General features: G+C 39.7%; 1 long non-coding RNA gene across 1 annotated transcript in view; it reads right to left on the bottom strand.

Annotated features, from left to right (window-relative positions):
- Window positions 1-4,481: 4,481 nt before the first annotated feature.
- The window catches only part of LOC148185145 (uncharacterized), a 36,610-nt gene continuing 23,886 nt past the window's right edge, over window positions 4,482-17,205 (bottom strand). The window contains exons 3-5 of the long non-coding RNA XR_015773685.1: window positions 15,802-15,878; window positions 5,644-5,765; window positions 4,482-4,625 (exon numbers count right to left, since the gene is read on the bottom strand). This is a non-coding gene — a long non-coding RNA (uncharacterized LOC148185145). The remainder of the gene's footprint in view (window positions 4,626-5,643; window positions 5,766-15,801; window positions 15,879-17,205) is intronic.

Below are 17,205 nucleotides of genomic sequence, written 5' to 3'. Positions count from 1 at the left end.
CAGAAAAGCCTAAGAGGAAGTTGGACAAAACATAAGATAAGATCTGATAGCAGGACCTGACACATGAAAACACTGTTTTTGAACAACCAAATGAAATTAATGGAGATTAGATGAACTTCATTTGCTGTAGCCAAGAACTGATTCTTTACTTTTATTAGCTCTCGGGAAAGGCTCTACAACACACTCCTTTTTATTTTGGGCATAGAAGGAAAAGCATCTCTGAGCACCCTGGTCTAATGTAAGGTGTCCCTGCCTATGGCAGCAGTGTTGAGACTCTCTAAGGTCCTTTTCAAATCAAACCATGCTGTGATTCTTTGATACTGTATACATCTTTGCCTTGATAAATTGTTACAGGTTTTAATTACAACATTTTTCAAACCAAACTTCAACTCCAGTTCTGGAGGTGCGCATGAGTGTAATTTCCCAGTTCTTTAACAGATGTGACTGTAGAGCATTATTTTCATTTATTACAGCAAATCTTACCCTAGTTTCACTCCCGTGGCCTCAGCAATGGAGGAAACAGTTCTTTCCCAGTTTTAGGTCTGTAGTGCTCTGGGGAAGAAGTTGCTTTAAACAACGCCTGAAGTGCTTAAGTAATATGCAGTTCTGTTTAAATACATATTACAAATAGACTAGTCAATGCATAAAGCCAGTAAAACTGTGATATTGTGATATTCCTGCAGTGCAGGTCTTGACTACACCAGTGAGTTCTGTAAAACTACTGATCTCAACAAAAAAAGGGTCTACTTCAATTGTAAAATGAGCACTCTGTCTGATCTACCCTTCTTGGTCCATAGGATCAACTCATTAAAGATACTTAAATAAAAAATAAATAAAAGGAACAAAAGGTAACATCATGTTATCTCTGGTTCACTTCCTTTTAAGAGACATAGGACAGAATTGCAGCCAGTTTATTATTTGAATGCTCTGCAGATGAGGGATCAAGTAGAGATCAGTTAATTAAAAAAAAGAGGATATTATTAGAACATCATCATTAAAGGGGGAAATTGTTTGAAAGCCAGGAAATTCCTCGTTTAGTGTTCACAAAGTCCTGACTGCTACAGCTTCCTCATTAGGAGAGAAAACTTACTCTACCACAGGGCACACAGATTACAAGGTGCAGAAGAGGATGAAGGAAAGCAGCTCATGCCTGCATCAGGTAAAAAAGGGCATCCCATCAGTGGAGACTAAGTCCACCCTGACAAAATTTTCTGCAAGGGACCACTGCAAAACCCCCAAACATGACTCTTGTATCACATCTCTGATGAAACCCCATAAAATCTAATCTACATCTTCTCTTACTGCTTTAATGTGACAAAACATAGCTATTTGTAAAATGGAAAAAGCAAAAATCTCACATTCTTCACACAAATTGCAGACGCCCTTCCTCCCCTCAGACCATCCCCAGAAGGGCTGCATCCAGGGCTGGAGTACTGCTGTCAGTGGTGGTGTGTCCATGCAGGTGGGGAAGACAGGGTGGCCACCCCAGGGGCTGTAGGGTGGGCATGCCAGGGGCTACAGGCCCAGTGGTTGACACCCCATGGGGCCCTACAAGGCTCTGCTGTGCAGGACAGCAGCTGGAGTCACCTCCAAGGCACAGGCATAGTGCAGCTGGGCATGTTGGTAAGCCTGGGAGCCAGCTGTGGTGGGATGCCTTAAAAATTCTATGCCCAGGAGGCAAGCGTAGGACTGTAGCTGTTCCTGAAACTCAACTTCCCCAGCCTTAGGCTCCTTCCTCACCCCCATTCCCACGACTCGGCACAGTTGGGGATCGCTTCTGCTGCCTCGGCCGGCTGTCACTCCCTGCCCATCTCTCTTTGAGCCCATGAGTCACTTCCTCTCCTCAGATCCCACCTTTCAAAACTTCCTTTTTCCTTTTTGGGGGTATGTGTCTGAAAGCCTTTTCTGAAATAGGGCATTTGGCTTACCATGGACAAAAGCCCTTCTGGGAAGCAGCATGTTCTCTTGTCTGAGGACACACAGCCGAGACCCTACAGTCGCAGTTGTGTGGTCCCCATGATGCTGGCATGTGCAGCTCCACACTGACCTCCTCCAGCTCTCTGCCCTGACACACTGCAGCTGTGGGGGGCTGGAAGGGGGCTCCTTCCCCCATACCCTGGCTGCAGGTCTGCATAGACAGGGGGAAGAGGAGAGAAAGGAGAGGCCCACCTCACCTCAGTTTCCCTTGCTGGCACCAGCTGCTGCCTCTTGTTCACAGGGCAGCAGCCCTGGGGTTCCGTCACAGCTGGAGAGAAAGCAAGTAAAACCAAGAAAACTTTAACTTAAAAAATGGAATTCCTTTCTTTTATCCTTCTTTTTTTTTGACCCGTTGGGAATTCAGATTTAATGCTTTTCTCTACAGCTATGAAAGTTAGAGATCTCTTTCTTGGAGAGCAGCAGTGAACCTTCCTAAGATCAATGACAGTGTCAGAAGCTCCTCTAGCAAGCCAGTAGTGCCACACCCTGGGAAGCTCCCAGGTCTCTGTGATACTCTCTTGTGTGAGATGCAGAGTTTAGGTATTCCTGCCCCTCATAGGCAATGAGTACCAGGGAAGTTAAAGGGGGAAGAGAGTGTGGATGTGAGTGGAGAGGTGTGCATGTGTGAGACCTGTCAGGGTTTGTGCGGTGGTTAAGGTACAACGTGTTCCCTTGGAGATTTCTGTGCTATCAACAAAGTAATCATATTGGCTAACAACTTAACCTGCAGTTACAGGGCCCAAATCTGCCTGCACTCAGAAATTCCAAATGAAGATGTTACTTTCCTATCCTATTTGTCACTGTATTTTCAGGATTATACTGTTGAATGACTTGACTTCTTTAGCCTTCAAACTATTTGAAAAGATGGGTTTTTTTTACTCCAGGACCTCTGAGGCCTGATATTTTGCCTACCTGTAATGCTGTTATTGCTTCTTTGCCATATGGTAAAGAACCATTTACCATTAGGATAGGAAGCAAATTAAGTTATTTGGGTCAGATTCTTAGCTGGTGTAAAGCCACATCTGGAATAGGGGGCTATGCAGGTTCATGCTGGCTGAGAATTCAAGCTAATTTATAACAAGTATTTGCTGTGGAAGAGATCCTATGGTTGAGTTGTTATACAGCAGGACTTTGCAGTTTTCATGCTGATTCCATGCCATGCTAATTAAGTCACTGGGCAGACAACTGCAGTATTTAGATCAAGCATTCAAATGGATGTGGTGATGAAAGGTATTGTTTCATTAGTATCTTCCATTCTCAAACATTATGATGCTTTTCATGGCCAAATACATCCACACAACTGAGAAGGAACGAGAAGAAAATAAACTGTGTGTATAGATTCCCATGTGTTGCCATACTGGTGCTACAGAGCTGCATCACTTCTGGTCAGGGGGTTTTGAACCCTGGCCAGTCTGCCTTGTCTGCCCCAACCTGACACTGTGACTGAGAACTTAATGGACCTTTCTAAGCAGGAATAAAAAAGTAGGAATAACCAGTGCTTTTTATTAACATTGGGTGGGCAACACTAATACAGATAGGAAAAAAATTCCAGGGGAAGAAGTGCCAATTTTATGTAGAAAGATTAATAAACAACTGTAAGGTCAAAATAGGAACACACTCCTTTCACCAAAACTTCTAAAATGTTTCTGTATTATAAGTTTTTAAAAGACAAAATCCACAAAACTCATCTTAGTCCTAAGTCTAAATAGAAATTTATTTTTCAGAGGCAATTTTTTTCCAACACAGTGTTGCTGTAAATTCCTTATCATGAAGTAACAAAGAAATGGATTTCTCTTTTCAGATCAAGAGAGCAGCTTTGGTAATGGCTGTATTCATTCATCTTTCCATTCCAAACATCATCCATCATGCCTTACATCCTTTGCACTGGGCTGCAGAAAACATACCACAAATTCTACTTGGAATAGCAATGCATCTTGAACAAAGCTGACTAAACTCAAAATTAAGTTTTCAACAACTGCATGTTAAAAAGAAAATCAATGAAAGAAAAACAACCAGCTCTACTGAACAAACATCCCACTGTTAAAAAAAAATATTTTTTGATTGATGAAGGAAAAAGCCATGACATTTTAGGTGGCTTAAAAGAAATTTCAAGGATCATATTAAAAAGAAAGTTGGCATTCTATTAAAATATAGTTATCCCAAGAGATAACTGGAATATACTGGAAACAAGGACATAGTCTGGCTTTTCCCATTTCTCAAAGCAGTTCATTAAATTTTCTTTTCTTCATCTCATGTCCCCAGTTGAAGGAGTTTACATTCAGGATCATCAGCTTTCTTGGTTGTGAAGCCGCTCTAATCCACTTACGTGATCCTCCTGCAATCAATTAATGCCATGCTAATCCTCTGCTGGCCAGGCACAACGTGGAAAACTAAATGTATCACATTATCTACAAGAAAAGTATTCAGGAATCTACATCCAAATCCAAGACACTTTTACCTCTACAGAAAGGTCAGGATGAAACACTCAATAAGATTTATGGTATCTACAAAAACAGCAAGGTAAGCTCTAAGGAGAAGCATTATCTTTCATCGGATCAACTGATCCAGCTGGAAGAAGCAGACAACATTTCAGGCACAGAGACCCAGTGCAACTATGGGCAACATCTGAAGTTTAGTTTAGATTAGTCCTGCAATGAAAATAAGTCTTTTAGCATTGGAAATTTACAAAAATTACCCTCACTAAAAATTTTTTTTATACTCTTTATGAAAAACATTTTCATGGTGTAATTAGAAATAAATGTTGTGCTTTTATTTTTATTCGAGCCACCCATAGGAATGTGTATGCTAGAACTAATAATGCAGATGCATTTGTCAAAATTAATTCTATTTGTAGTATTGGAAGCCTCTGTCCAGTCTCACAGATTTTTAAACTGAGTACAGTGATTCCAGAGGGTTGATGGTCCTTTTCCAACAACTTAATTTCTATTCTTGCAGACAGTATGAATCACATTCTTTCATGAGAAAGTGTAGATCAATGGAATTACTATGGAAAATCCAGCTTCCTCTTGAGTGAACTTGCCAACTGAATGTCTTCACTTACAGTACTTTGAATGCTACTCTAAGGGCATCTTTGCAAAGCAGTACCTCTTTGGGAGAAGAAACCTGCTGCTGTTCTTTCGTGTATGTGCCTGGGCTTGTTTATCTACTTCCAGGCCTTCATGCAGGAAACAAGATGGCACAAGTGTTCACATGGAAATATGATGCTTGTGTATGTCTATGTGTATCTTCCCTGAATTTTGTCCTGAATTTCCACTACTCCTGCACATTATCAGTGGGATTCTTGATTATTTACACAATTGTAGTTGCCAACAGCTGGACAAGCCCATGGCAAGTTCCTCCTCTCTGTATATTAGCTACCATTGCTGTGCTCTACCCTATTTTATTTCTCTTTCACATATAGAAAGAGGAGTGCAGTGTAAAATCATGGAGACAAAAACAAAAGAAACCATAAAAACACTGAGCAGCTCAGTGCAATGGTATTGTTTTGTTCACAGCCCCACCAGCACAAAGGAAGTGAGGTGTGCTCACACTGAAAAGAAACAGACCCCTTCTGCATGGCCAGGGCCCCAAGGCTTCTGCTCGTGAGCCTGCTGGTGCTCATGCCTTGGGCTCTGGAAGAAAATTGCTGGGACCTTCTTGTCTTACCTCCCCCCTGGGCAAGCACAGCTTCCTCCTCTCTGGGTGGTCTTTCCAGCAATGGAGGTCTTGTCCTTCTGCTCTGGTGTGACCCAGGCGTGAACTGAGCTCATTAAATGTACTTGCCTTTCCTTTGAAAAAGAAAAGGGTGGAAATAGATTGATCCAAGTTATGATGATAATGCATTTGTATGACAAAAATAAAGACAGTGCACTTGTTTGTAGAACATTTCAGCATTTCACCTCTGTGATACCTGTATCTTGAGAGGCTGCAATTGTCAGATCAAGCATTTCAAGACACGTAATTTCCAGAAGAGAGGAGTTAGACACACTCTTGATCGTGTGCTTCTGTTTATTCTGCGTAAGGGATCTACGACACCTGTGTTAGTTTTAAAGCTACTACATGTACAGCACTTGACTGCTATATTTTGGCAAGTCCCAGCTGTTATTTCACATGTGTGAACTAAGAAAATACCCAAGGTAAACACAGACTTAGAAGAAGTACCAAAAACATTTACAATAAAGTGCAAGTATAGCCCAGTATGTTAACCTGCTAATATATACAGTGTGCTGGCCCTGATCTATTTCCCTTTAGAGAAGCAAAGGAAAAAAGATGTAACAAAGCCTGTATGAAGCACCACAACTGGTTACCAGTTTTTTCTCCTGAAGCAGCAGCACCACTATGAATTGCTTTTCTCTTATTTCTCTTTACTCACAGTTATTATCAGCCAAGCTTACCCAAATGCTGGCAATGCAGAATAGAAACTTTTTTTTTTCTGTTCATTTTGTGCATCTGACAGAATTTAATTTAAAAATCAGTTTAAATCCAGATTACTCACATGTGTGCACATGCTCACACTCCCCCTCTACATACACAATGTTAAAAGGACATTACTGATGATCATTTATTTTTCTCTGCTCTTGCTGCATTTCGTAATATCCCTTCTCTCTTGAAATACTGCCAGAGAAGATTGTCTTTAATAGACTTCAATGGTGTCAAAAGAACCTCAGGAAATGAGGACTGAGGTGAACCTAAGGTCCACTGTGTGCCACCAGGACTCTGATTACACACACTGCTTTGTACAGGAGGCAAAGAACTGAGCCCCTGATGTCTTGCCTCCAAAATCCAGTATTCTGTCCACTTTCTGTCTCCTCTAATTAAAACCAACTATTTTGACCTGCTTGCTTTCTTGTCCAGAAGTGATGTTCTTTTACAACCTCCTCTTGCTCACACTCAATTTTGAGTTATGTCTCAGAAACTCTTAGATTTCATGAGCAATGAGTTTTACTAGAAAAACAGGGCTACTTTATCTCCGTGATTTCCTGTATATGGGTCACATCCTTTTAAGTACAGTCAGCATCTCTGTAAATACTATCCTTAGAGGTAAGCTTTCCAGCTGCCTCCTGACATGTCCTGACATAACCACCCTGTAGTCTGTGAAGCCGAATCTTCCATGGGGCAGACAAATTAAAAAATGAGCTATTGATTCAAATTAATTGAGTGAAACAAGGAATTCCCAGGCAGCAACCTGAACCCAGATTAATGTTTCCTGATTTATTTAAGCCAGGAGCCTAGCAGGTATGAGAAGCTGCAGTAAGAAAAGTTGGATCTTCATGAGTGACAAGACTAAATGTTTTGTGTATCCAGGATCAGCTCAAGATCCAAAGGAACATTTCCCAATGTTTTAGCTCTCACTTGCTAAATTAATTCCTGATGTAAATGAGACCTGTTCTGATGAAGTTATGAAAGCTTGCTGTGTAATAACCACAGGCCATTTTGTGATTAAATAATTTCTTGCTCAAAAGCTTTCAGGAGTAAAAGACAAGTATTGTATTTGTCCCATGTTTGACATGGCAACTTTCAATTGAAATATCATGTCCCTCTAATTATAGGTGCTTCAAACTCAGTAATGTTTTGCTTACATCACTCACTACTTCCATTCATCATAATCCAGGATTGCTCTAGTTCACTCAGCAGTAATTCTAGCTGGCTTTCATCATTCCCATGGAAAACATATACGAACAATTAAATCTCTCAGCAGAAGGAATCAACCTCATCTGGAGATTTATGAAAGTATTGCAAAAAAAGAGATAATTTATATATTTATGTGAGCAATAGCAATGAATAATTATGTAAATATCTGATAACAATACGGCTCATTTTGTCAATGGTGAAACACTAATTTGATTTGATTCTTGAGAACTTCCTGCATAACATGAAAAGAAGGAGAGGTGGGGAAAAGGCACATGTGCTTATCTGTAGAGGTTCATAGAAAGACCTCTATGCGGTGCAATCTAGAAAACATTAATTTACTATAGTGATATGACCATGAAATATTGAAGTATAATATGTAGAAACAACAAAGTCCATCCCATTACTTTACGGCAAGAAGAGCAGGTATCCAAGGCAGAGAAAATTTTACCTCACTCATTTCATACCCTTGCAGGTTTGTACATGCTGACCTCTGATCAACTATCTGCACTGTCCATTCTGTTCCACCTGCTCTGATGACTTGTTTGAAGTCCTGCAGAAAATCTGTGGGAGGGCAGGGAATGGAGAAAGGTCTTCCAGCCCCATGCTGTAACCATGAGACCACCCTCTCATGTAAGAGCCCAAGGACATCACAAGATCAGGTAAAAGGCACTTTTATAGCTTTTTGTATATTTAAGTCAACATAGCTTTGCAATACTAGAGAACAAGCAGTAAGCATAATGGTTTGAGGGATGATAGCTCTTCATGAAATATTTGCTTCAGGTTGATACTGACTTAATGTTGTCTTTACAAGCTCCCAATGGTGATTTATGTGTCCTTCCAAGCCTTGTAATAAAGAAATGAGCACTAGCTTCCTAAAGACTACAGCTGTGTTTTTATAAAGAAGGAACATAACTGATGGATAGCTGTCTATGTGAAGGTAATGCTAGGAATGAAGAATTGTAAGCGGCGCTCATTTTGTGTTTGCATACGCAACATGAAGTAAAAGCAACAAGAGAAAGGAGGAGATGCAAAGCCACAGAAAGAAATTGGCACGGCTGCAAGATGTAAAGAAAACCCCCAAGCTCTACAATATAGAGCATGCACAATAAAACAGCAAAACAGGATTTGATCAGCCTAGTGCACAGGTCTCTATATTACAGACTGCTGTACAAAACCAATCCTTGTGATGTAGATTTCCCTCGGGGTGGGAATTTTTATAATTCACCAGCAAAAGACATTTTGGTGTAAAAAGATGATATTTAGAGTCATGGAATGATTTGAACCTTCAGAGGTAGGGCTAATGTTAGGTTAGATTTTGTGTTCATTCCTGAAGTTCCTAAACCAAGGAACACAGATTTATTTTAATTCTACCCTTAGATAATCTGTGAGTACTTCAACTGCAGCATATACAAAACAACTGAAAAAGGATAAACAGCTCCAGCCCTCTTTGGGCTCCCAGTGGTGCTTCCACTGACTTCCAGGACTGTGTATCATTTGCTCTTTCTAACACTCCAAAGTTTATACAGTTCATGATATATCATCTGTGTCTTGATCCTTCTAGCTCACAGACACAATGCCTGAGAAAGAGGAACTGACTTTAATTTTCTGTTTTGCATGACATGACAAACAGATTCTTCCAAGAACAAGTAGGTACTAAGAGGAAGCTGTTTTGGGGATACAAAACCTTATAAGGACCTTTTAAATGAGTGAGATCCATGCAGAACTATCAGTGAGGGAGATTAGTATTGAGTAGAGCAGAGCAGGGATTATGAGTTAGGAAAAGAAAGTGCAGAGCCTCAAAAGAAACAATCTATCTTTATTGCCTTTTAAATCAATCAGGGATCAGACCACCAGCATTTCTACATCCTGCTTTTGCTCATGGTACTCATAGATTATGAAAATGTTGACATTTCACATACTTGATAAGACTTTTTTTAGCAATGATGGTCTATGGGTAAAACCAAGGCCAGATGCATAGAGAGAAGTATTGTCTTTCATTAAACTAAAATAGTTGAAAAAATAGATAAGACTTAGAACATCACTCTTCAGGTAAAAGGAATAAAACATCCTCAATTGCATCAAGCTGTGGAAAGAGATGAACTATAAGGTGACACTCAATGACCTTGTTCAGGCTTACTGGGAGAAAAAAGCATGCAACCTGTCTGTCATCTGCATGGTTCAGGAGGAGCACCCTTTGTGATTCCTGATTCTGATGAGTTTGGGGATTGCTGTCCCCAGAGACTGTAAGGGACAGGACTGTTTTTCCTCTTTTCTGAGTCTCATGTATGACAGGCTGCTTTTGGCAGTACTCATATCTGCAGTGGGAAGTTAGGAGGCAGAGAAACATCTTGCTGGTTGATGCACACATTCAGGATGGATTTAAGTCTTTGAAAAAAGGAGACCTAGAAGAACAAAATCACTGTCTTTGTAAATCCTGCAGATGGCATTGCTCAAGCAAGTATGTTTGAATACTGCATGAAAAGAAAAACATATCTGAATAAAAACTATCCAAGCAAAAAAAAAAAAAAGCTCCTAACAGTTGGCGTCTTCTACTTTCTAGTATATTTTGCCTTTGATTCAGCTACACTTAGTAACTGTATATAAAACAAAGCTTTCTGCCCTGGAACCTAACTTCATACCCTTGCTCTAGGATACGAAAAAGTCAATAAATAAATAGGAACACTAATAAAATGTTATAATGTGGATGGGGAAGCAGGGATTTAATAAATGGTACATAAGGACAGTCTTAAAAATAAATTCTTACTGTTTGGAGACTATTCTGTTCCCATTATAGTGTAATTAACAGAGATGTGATCATAAATATTTCACAAGGACACTAATCCAGCCAGGCAGTAGAAGCAGTGCTTTCAGTGAGCCAACAACAATGACTGAAAAAGAAGATAATGGCGAATGCTGTGTATTAGAAATCAATGAACAAATATCACGAAGTTCTGCAAAATTACATGCCAACTGTGATCAGCCTGGAAACTAGCTGGCTAAAACTACAGAGAAACTAATAATTTCAAAATTTTCTCATGTAATAATATAGTGTTAATTTTTTCTGAAATGCCCACTGTCAGAAAAGATGGCATTTTACAGATGATAAAAATATTGATTATATCATTAGCTTTTAATATTTTTTTAGCAGTTGTGTCTTGATAGACTGGCACATGGGGAGACAACTGCAGAGTATCCAGCTTCAGGATGGGAGATGAGCACAGATGCTTCCCTCTGGTTCTGGGACCACTCCCATGGGGAGCAATCAAAATGACAATATTCACCTGAGGTTTTTCATACAATGAATGGGAAAGAGTTAACAGCACATGAGAACAGATCCTTTGAGAACTCCGTCAGGCTGTTTGTCAGATTTGTTTCAGATCTTGGCAAATGTCTCAATTCTCCTTTGGTTCATTACATAGCTGCTCAGCAATGATTAGGCTGGTTAAAAAGTCCTTGGGAACTTTTAAAAAATTCATGCCATACCATCTCCACAAAAAAATGGACATCTATATTTGCTCCAGAGTGTTGAAAATGCTCAGAAACAACAAACTATGTTTTGTTTTTTTTTTTCTCTCAGGGATTGCACTTTGGCAATTAACTCTTTTTCTTTCTTTAAACCTTTATAGGTAGATAATATTATCAAGATTTTTCTGTTTGTCTTTCTGTAAAATATATACATACATCTATAATGTGTACGTATCTATGCATAAACTATTTATAAAAATAGAAATGTGGTTATAGTACTGTAATTTTTATAATGTTTAATAATGATATGCAGTGTTAAATTGTACCCAGCATTTCACGTTCCTCTAAGAGAGAGAAAAAAAAAAAAATGGACAAACAGCCAACATGTCAGGCCTTTTACTTTTGGTGGTACCTTGAGACAAATTTTGTTATTTCTGAGACTGAGGTCCTTTCCAAAAGCCAACAGGAGACTCACACTGAGCCTACCTGGGCACCTAGTAACCACTGCAAAAGCTCATCTTCCACATTCACCTCTCTGCCACGTGGTCCCCCATCCTCAGGTGAAACCATACAACCCTGAAAGGGGATGTGGAGCAACACAGTGAGTGATGGAGACAGGCTTCAGTCCTCACTGGCTGTTACCTTTTCTATGGAATCCTTTTCCCTGGGTCATTTCTGTTAGCTTTCAGTGATGTATTGTAATGCTAGTATACATAAATCACTGCAGAATAAACCACAACTCTTTGTCATCCTGATCCTGATGAGGACCAGGCTTAAACTCCACCCATTGACATACCTGAAATAATGTGGGCATTTGGTTGCCTACAATACAAGTTTTGTCCTCAATTTGATTTGAAAGAAACTCTTGCAGTGAAAATACATGTGCAAGTTAGGTCCTGGTGCTATTTTGGGGGAAATGGAGAATCTGAAAACAAAAATACTGTTTGCAAGCTAGGGATGATTCCATTTATATATATAAAATCCTCTTAGTTCTAATTTGTCACTCTGTGAGCTGTTTGTGTGTATGTGGACACAATACCTTGGCATAACATTTACTGAGTCCAAACACATTTTTATCATATGCTTAGCTGCTGGGTGATTTATTTTCTGGATGTCATGGTGTCATTAGCATGTTAATGCTGGGGGTGGCAAAAAAGGGGGTCATGATGCGCTCTCTTAATTATTTTCCTCCTTCCCAAAACCTTCCCAAGTCTGGTGAACTCACAGGATTGCAAGGAGAAAGGTAAGCTTATATCCAGTGAGACAAGGGAATGTCCAGCCCCAGGGCAAAAGTGTGCACATTCATCCTGTACCACTTGAGTCTGGGAGGGAACGGTGCCAGAACCTCAAGTCATTCTGCTGTACAGCAGGCAGATTACTCTTAATACAAAAAATGTAAACCATGATAAATGGGAGCAGATTTTAGCTATGATAGTCCATGTAGACTACAACGCATGAGTTAATTCTTTGATGGAAGTCTGAGCTATTTGCATAGCAGACAGATACATTTCTGTTCATATGGGTGATTTTATAAAAAGTGACGATATAAATAAAAAAGTATACCTTCTTCAATTCAGATTCCTGTAAAGGAAACATGTAATTTTAACAGGTCAAAATACTGCATTCTTCTTTAAAACTGTCGCTATATTCAGCTCCAGCTGAAAAAAGTAGCTCGGGTCTATGATGTTTAACACATAAGAGTTTTATTCTATTTAGTTCTTCTTTAAAAAGACATAAAGCAAAAGAAAACTCGAATGCCCTAAATCAGAAAATCTGAAAACCTAGCCAAAAGAAGTGTATCTGTGCACTTTTTAGTGAATTAATGCATTGTCCAAAGAACATGTGCTTTGTACATACATAGGTCTTTCTTGCAGTGGTTCCAGCTGTGCAGCGTAGGACCACCTGGAATAACAATGGAGCCACTAGAATTACATTTTAAGCATATATAGCAGCAGGGATTGGGTCCTATCTTCTGTGCAAGAAAACTTTTGCTTTTGAAGATGCTACCAGCCCAAAACACCTTTATGAATAGTAAAAGCTACAATTTAAATACTTGAGTTGTGTCTCACATCTGTGTGGGTCTAGCACATTGTAATTGGTTCTCTTGATTAAATCTGCTGCATGACAGGAAAACCCTATGAAAGAAAGTCTGTCTCTAACATTCCAGTTGGATGGTAGAATTTTATACGTATTCCTTACTCTTAGCCTCCAGTAGAAATCGCATTCTTTGAGTTATGGGTAGATCCCAAGGCCGAAGGGAGCCAAATTTCTGTCTTCCATTACCCAATAGGAAATGGGAAAATTTAAATGTACATGGAGTGGTGCAGTTAGTCAGCATCACATCTAAACCTTTCTCAGTAATTCAGCAGAAAGAGCTAGGGGAGGGAACAAATAGGGAAATTACTATGCTACAAATCATTTTCCAAGAGTTTTACAAGAGCATAGTCAATCAAATGATGATAGGAAACTTGATTGGCAGCTGGCAGAAATATTATATGCATCTATTTTAATACCTGTGTACTTCTAAAACATTCCAAATCCCACTCCCCCCCCCTTTTTTTTTTCTTTACACCCTCTATAGTGACAAAACCACCTTTTTTATTAAAAAAAAAAAGGCATTTAAAATGTCTGTTTCATGCCTTCCAGAGTCACGGCATTTTTTTTCTACTTTTTAATATGATTAATAACTCTAACAGGTATTTTCAAAGCCAAACAGCTGGGTTATTGCTCAAGTAACAGCTGTTTCATTGCTAAATATATCCTTATTTCACCAGTCATCAGCTTGCTGAAGGTTTGCTGGTTACTTGCCTTTAAACATTTGCTGATAGTGAGAAAGTCCTGGTACTTAATCATAGCTGGTGCTACAAAAGCTGGAGCTACTTTGAAAAAATAATACACAGAGAAAAACACTGGCAGAAGGCTTTTTTTTCTTTGAGGGTAGGGAGGGTTTTTTCTTGTTTCAATGCCACACATTAGGTTGCAACCAGATGTTCATGTTATAGATCCTGCCTGGATTAAAAAAAAAAAACCACACACACAAAAAAACCCCCTTTTCATTCAAAAATGTCAATATCGTTTAACAGCAAATGTAATATAATTATAGTATTCAATAAACATTTAACAAGACACAGACATTTTCTGCAAGAAAATATTACTCGAGTGAGCCTTTTAGCAGTTTAGCAGTTAAATTAGTAATTTCTTTTATAACATCTGGTGAGCAGTCTCTAATTTCTGAAGTTTTGGAACAAAGAGACATCGGGCAGATTTTGAGTTATGAATAATTTGCCAGTTGTTTACCTTTATGCCAATCTAATTCTCCACTGCATAGATGCAATTGAATACATTACAAATGTGTTTTCCATAAAATTCCCTAAAATGCAGGAGGGGGAAGGTAGAGAAAAAGATCAAGCCACTCTGGCCCTTCACAAGCATTGCCACGCCTGTCGCCATCCTCCTCGCCTCTCTTAACATGTGATGGAGCTGCAGCAACCCACTCTGAAGTCCCAAAATTCAGGAGTGCCTCTGTGCACTGACTCAAACCAAAGCAGTTGACCTTAGTAGAAACTTTTCCATAAACTCTGTGGATTTGGGAGCAAGTCCAATGAGAAGCTCTTGTGGCAAGAGGAGTCTTTCAGGAAGTGGGAGAGAGGCAAGGAATCATCTACGTGGAAGAGGACAGCCCCAGCCACCTGCTGATGTGCTTCTGGGCAGCCTGGGGACATGACCTGTGGAGCAGGAAGGCTTCTTCCAACGGAGATGTTGCCAAACCACTGAACACTTGGCTGTACTGAGAGCCTTCTCTGGGTACTGTTACTCCCTAATATCCCAATACTTCTTGCTAAGGTGTTTTTCCTTACTTGGCTGAAGATCTTGGATGAGTTTGTGGCGATTACCCTCCCCCTTGCAGCTCAGTGCTTGCCTGCAGCACAACTGCAGTGGCTGCAGTGACACCTCCTCTGCAGGATTTAGGTCAGCCCACTACACCTACTGCACTCACTTCTGCCCTCCTTGGGGGTTGGATCCATCCTGCATTACAGCCTCTGCAATCCTGTGTGTTGGGAGAAGAGCCCCAGCAAGTAACCAACCTGCATCCAGTGCTCCACAAACCACAGGCTGGAAACAGTGTGATAAACCTTTCTCTAAAATGTGGATTTCCAGAACACAGTTAATTTATTGCCCCTTATCTCAAATGGATGAGAATACAGAAGTCAATAAACATTACTCTTTGTCATCGCGTCATCCATCAAAGATACAAGATTTTTGTATATTTTAGATGAAAGGTTTTATTATTAGCCTATTTCTAAGTGCCATAATTTTATTCTTTAATCCCAAAAATTAAACCCGCAAGATTTTTTTAATGTATATGTTCCATACATGCTCATAAAACTTCTGGAAAAGTTTTGTCCATAAAAATGGCCTTTTAAAATATGCCTCCTGTTTTTTAAAGTATCAATTTTTAAAGCCCAGAAGAAAAACTCTTCTTGTGGGTACTTTTGTTCTTTGCTCTGGCAAAGCATGGCTGGATCTCATTTGCCTTGTGTTGTTCATTCAGTGACATCAGCTGAGAGTGGTGCAAATATAGCCCAGAATGTTATCTGATGTAAAGCACAATAGGGAATTTTTAACCCATCAGATCCTTTCCTTTTTCTGCCTGTTTTCCCTCCACCCCCCCAACCCCCCCCCCCAAAAAAAAAATGTTCAGAGGAGGCAAAAATAAAGCACACATACTTGTGGAGGTTTTGTGCTTTGCGAGATCATCTAGTGCACTTCCAGTTCCCCTGCAGGTCATGCAAACATAAACAGTCCTTAAAGAGGAAAGAGAGAGAAAAGAAGAAACAGAAGCTTAAGCTAGGCTTTGTTTTGTTCTCAGTAACTCACTTCCACATGTGAGAAGTGAACAATATTTTCTTCTATAGCCTTAAACCCCAAAGCAAAGCTACATAGCAGAAAGAAATAACATGTTTGCCTGCACCAAGCAGCATCAGAAATTAGAGGCAGTACCAACCATTTTCTCTTTGGAGAACAAAAACACTTTGGATCAGTAGGGAAGGGCACTCTGAATTCAAAATCTGCTCAGGCACAGAGGCACTGAAGAGCATTTTGTGCCTTTGATGGCAGAGGATCAGATGTTTGCAATGATAAAAGTGCACAGTCTGTCCAAATTCTTTGCTGCCTTCACTGCAGATGGTTCTTGCTCTAATGACTGTGAACAGCCTTTGTGACCACTGCAGATAATAAGATTCAGCCTTCTCATGCCTTTAGGAATGCACCTCATTGCTACCTGCTAGGCCAAGAAACAGGAATGCACATGGAAATAGGCAGAGTTTAGGATAAATAATTCAGTGAGATGAGAGACATTTTAATGGAGAAGGTAATTTTTTTGGGGCGGTAATAGTTGTGTGGGATCCTTTTTTCTTTCCTTCATGATTTTGCATTTCTCTGCTGCAGAGCAGGAGAGCATATCTGGGATGTGACGCTCTGTGGTAAGTGCTCCATCCAGCTGCAATATAAACAGAGCTTTTCATGGCACATTCTAAAGCTGTAACATTAAGGAGAATAATGGACGATGCCTTTTGATATCTTTGTGTAAACGAAGAATTTTATTACAGTGAATTACCATGTTAATTTATGAAAAGTAAACAAAACCAAGTGCAAAACTGATTCAATGTATAACCTAACTTTCCTGGTGCCTAATGAGGTGACAGTGATGGAATCAAAACAAATATCTTTATGTTTCATAAATATAGGGAAAAATACTTCTGTGTTCAATCACTGCCTGGAGTCACTGACAATGCTGGCATACCAACACCACAGGTTTTAAAGTAACTAAAAGTCACTTTGTCTCCTGTCTGAGGATACAGACAAACTCACTGCAGACCACCATGGGTAGTAAGATAACAAGGATGAAGGGAAATGGCAGAAAAGGTTCAGAAGCAGTTGGACTATACTACACATTAATGATATATTTTGTCCCTGCTGTTTCCCCAATCATCTATAAGCTACCGGGGAAGTAAATCTATGCAAAACACTTCATACAGAGCGCCTCCCTTGGGCCAGTATATTTCTTTGACTTCCATGGTCTTGTTTTTTGTTTTTTGATTTTTTTGGAAGAAGACATTGAAACCTGGGCCC

Source organism: Pseudopodoces humilis, chromosome 1, assembly GCF_049639895.1.
Source record: "Pseudopodoces humilis isolate 2021_Gansu_Grassland_sample_001 chromosome 1, ASM4963989v1, whole genome shotgun sequence".
Classification (NCBI taxonomy): Eukaryota; Metazoa; Chordata; class Aves; order Passeriformes; family Paridae; genus Pseudopodoces; species Pseudopodoces humilis.
Note: the sequence above shows the minus strand (reverse complement) of the source record. Positions and strands in the feature narration are given on the sequence as shown.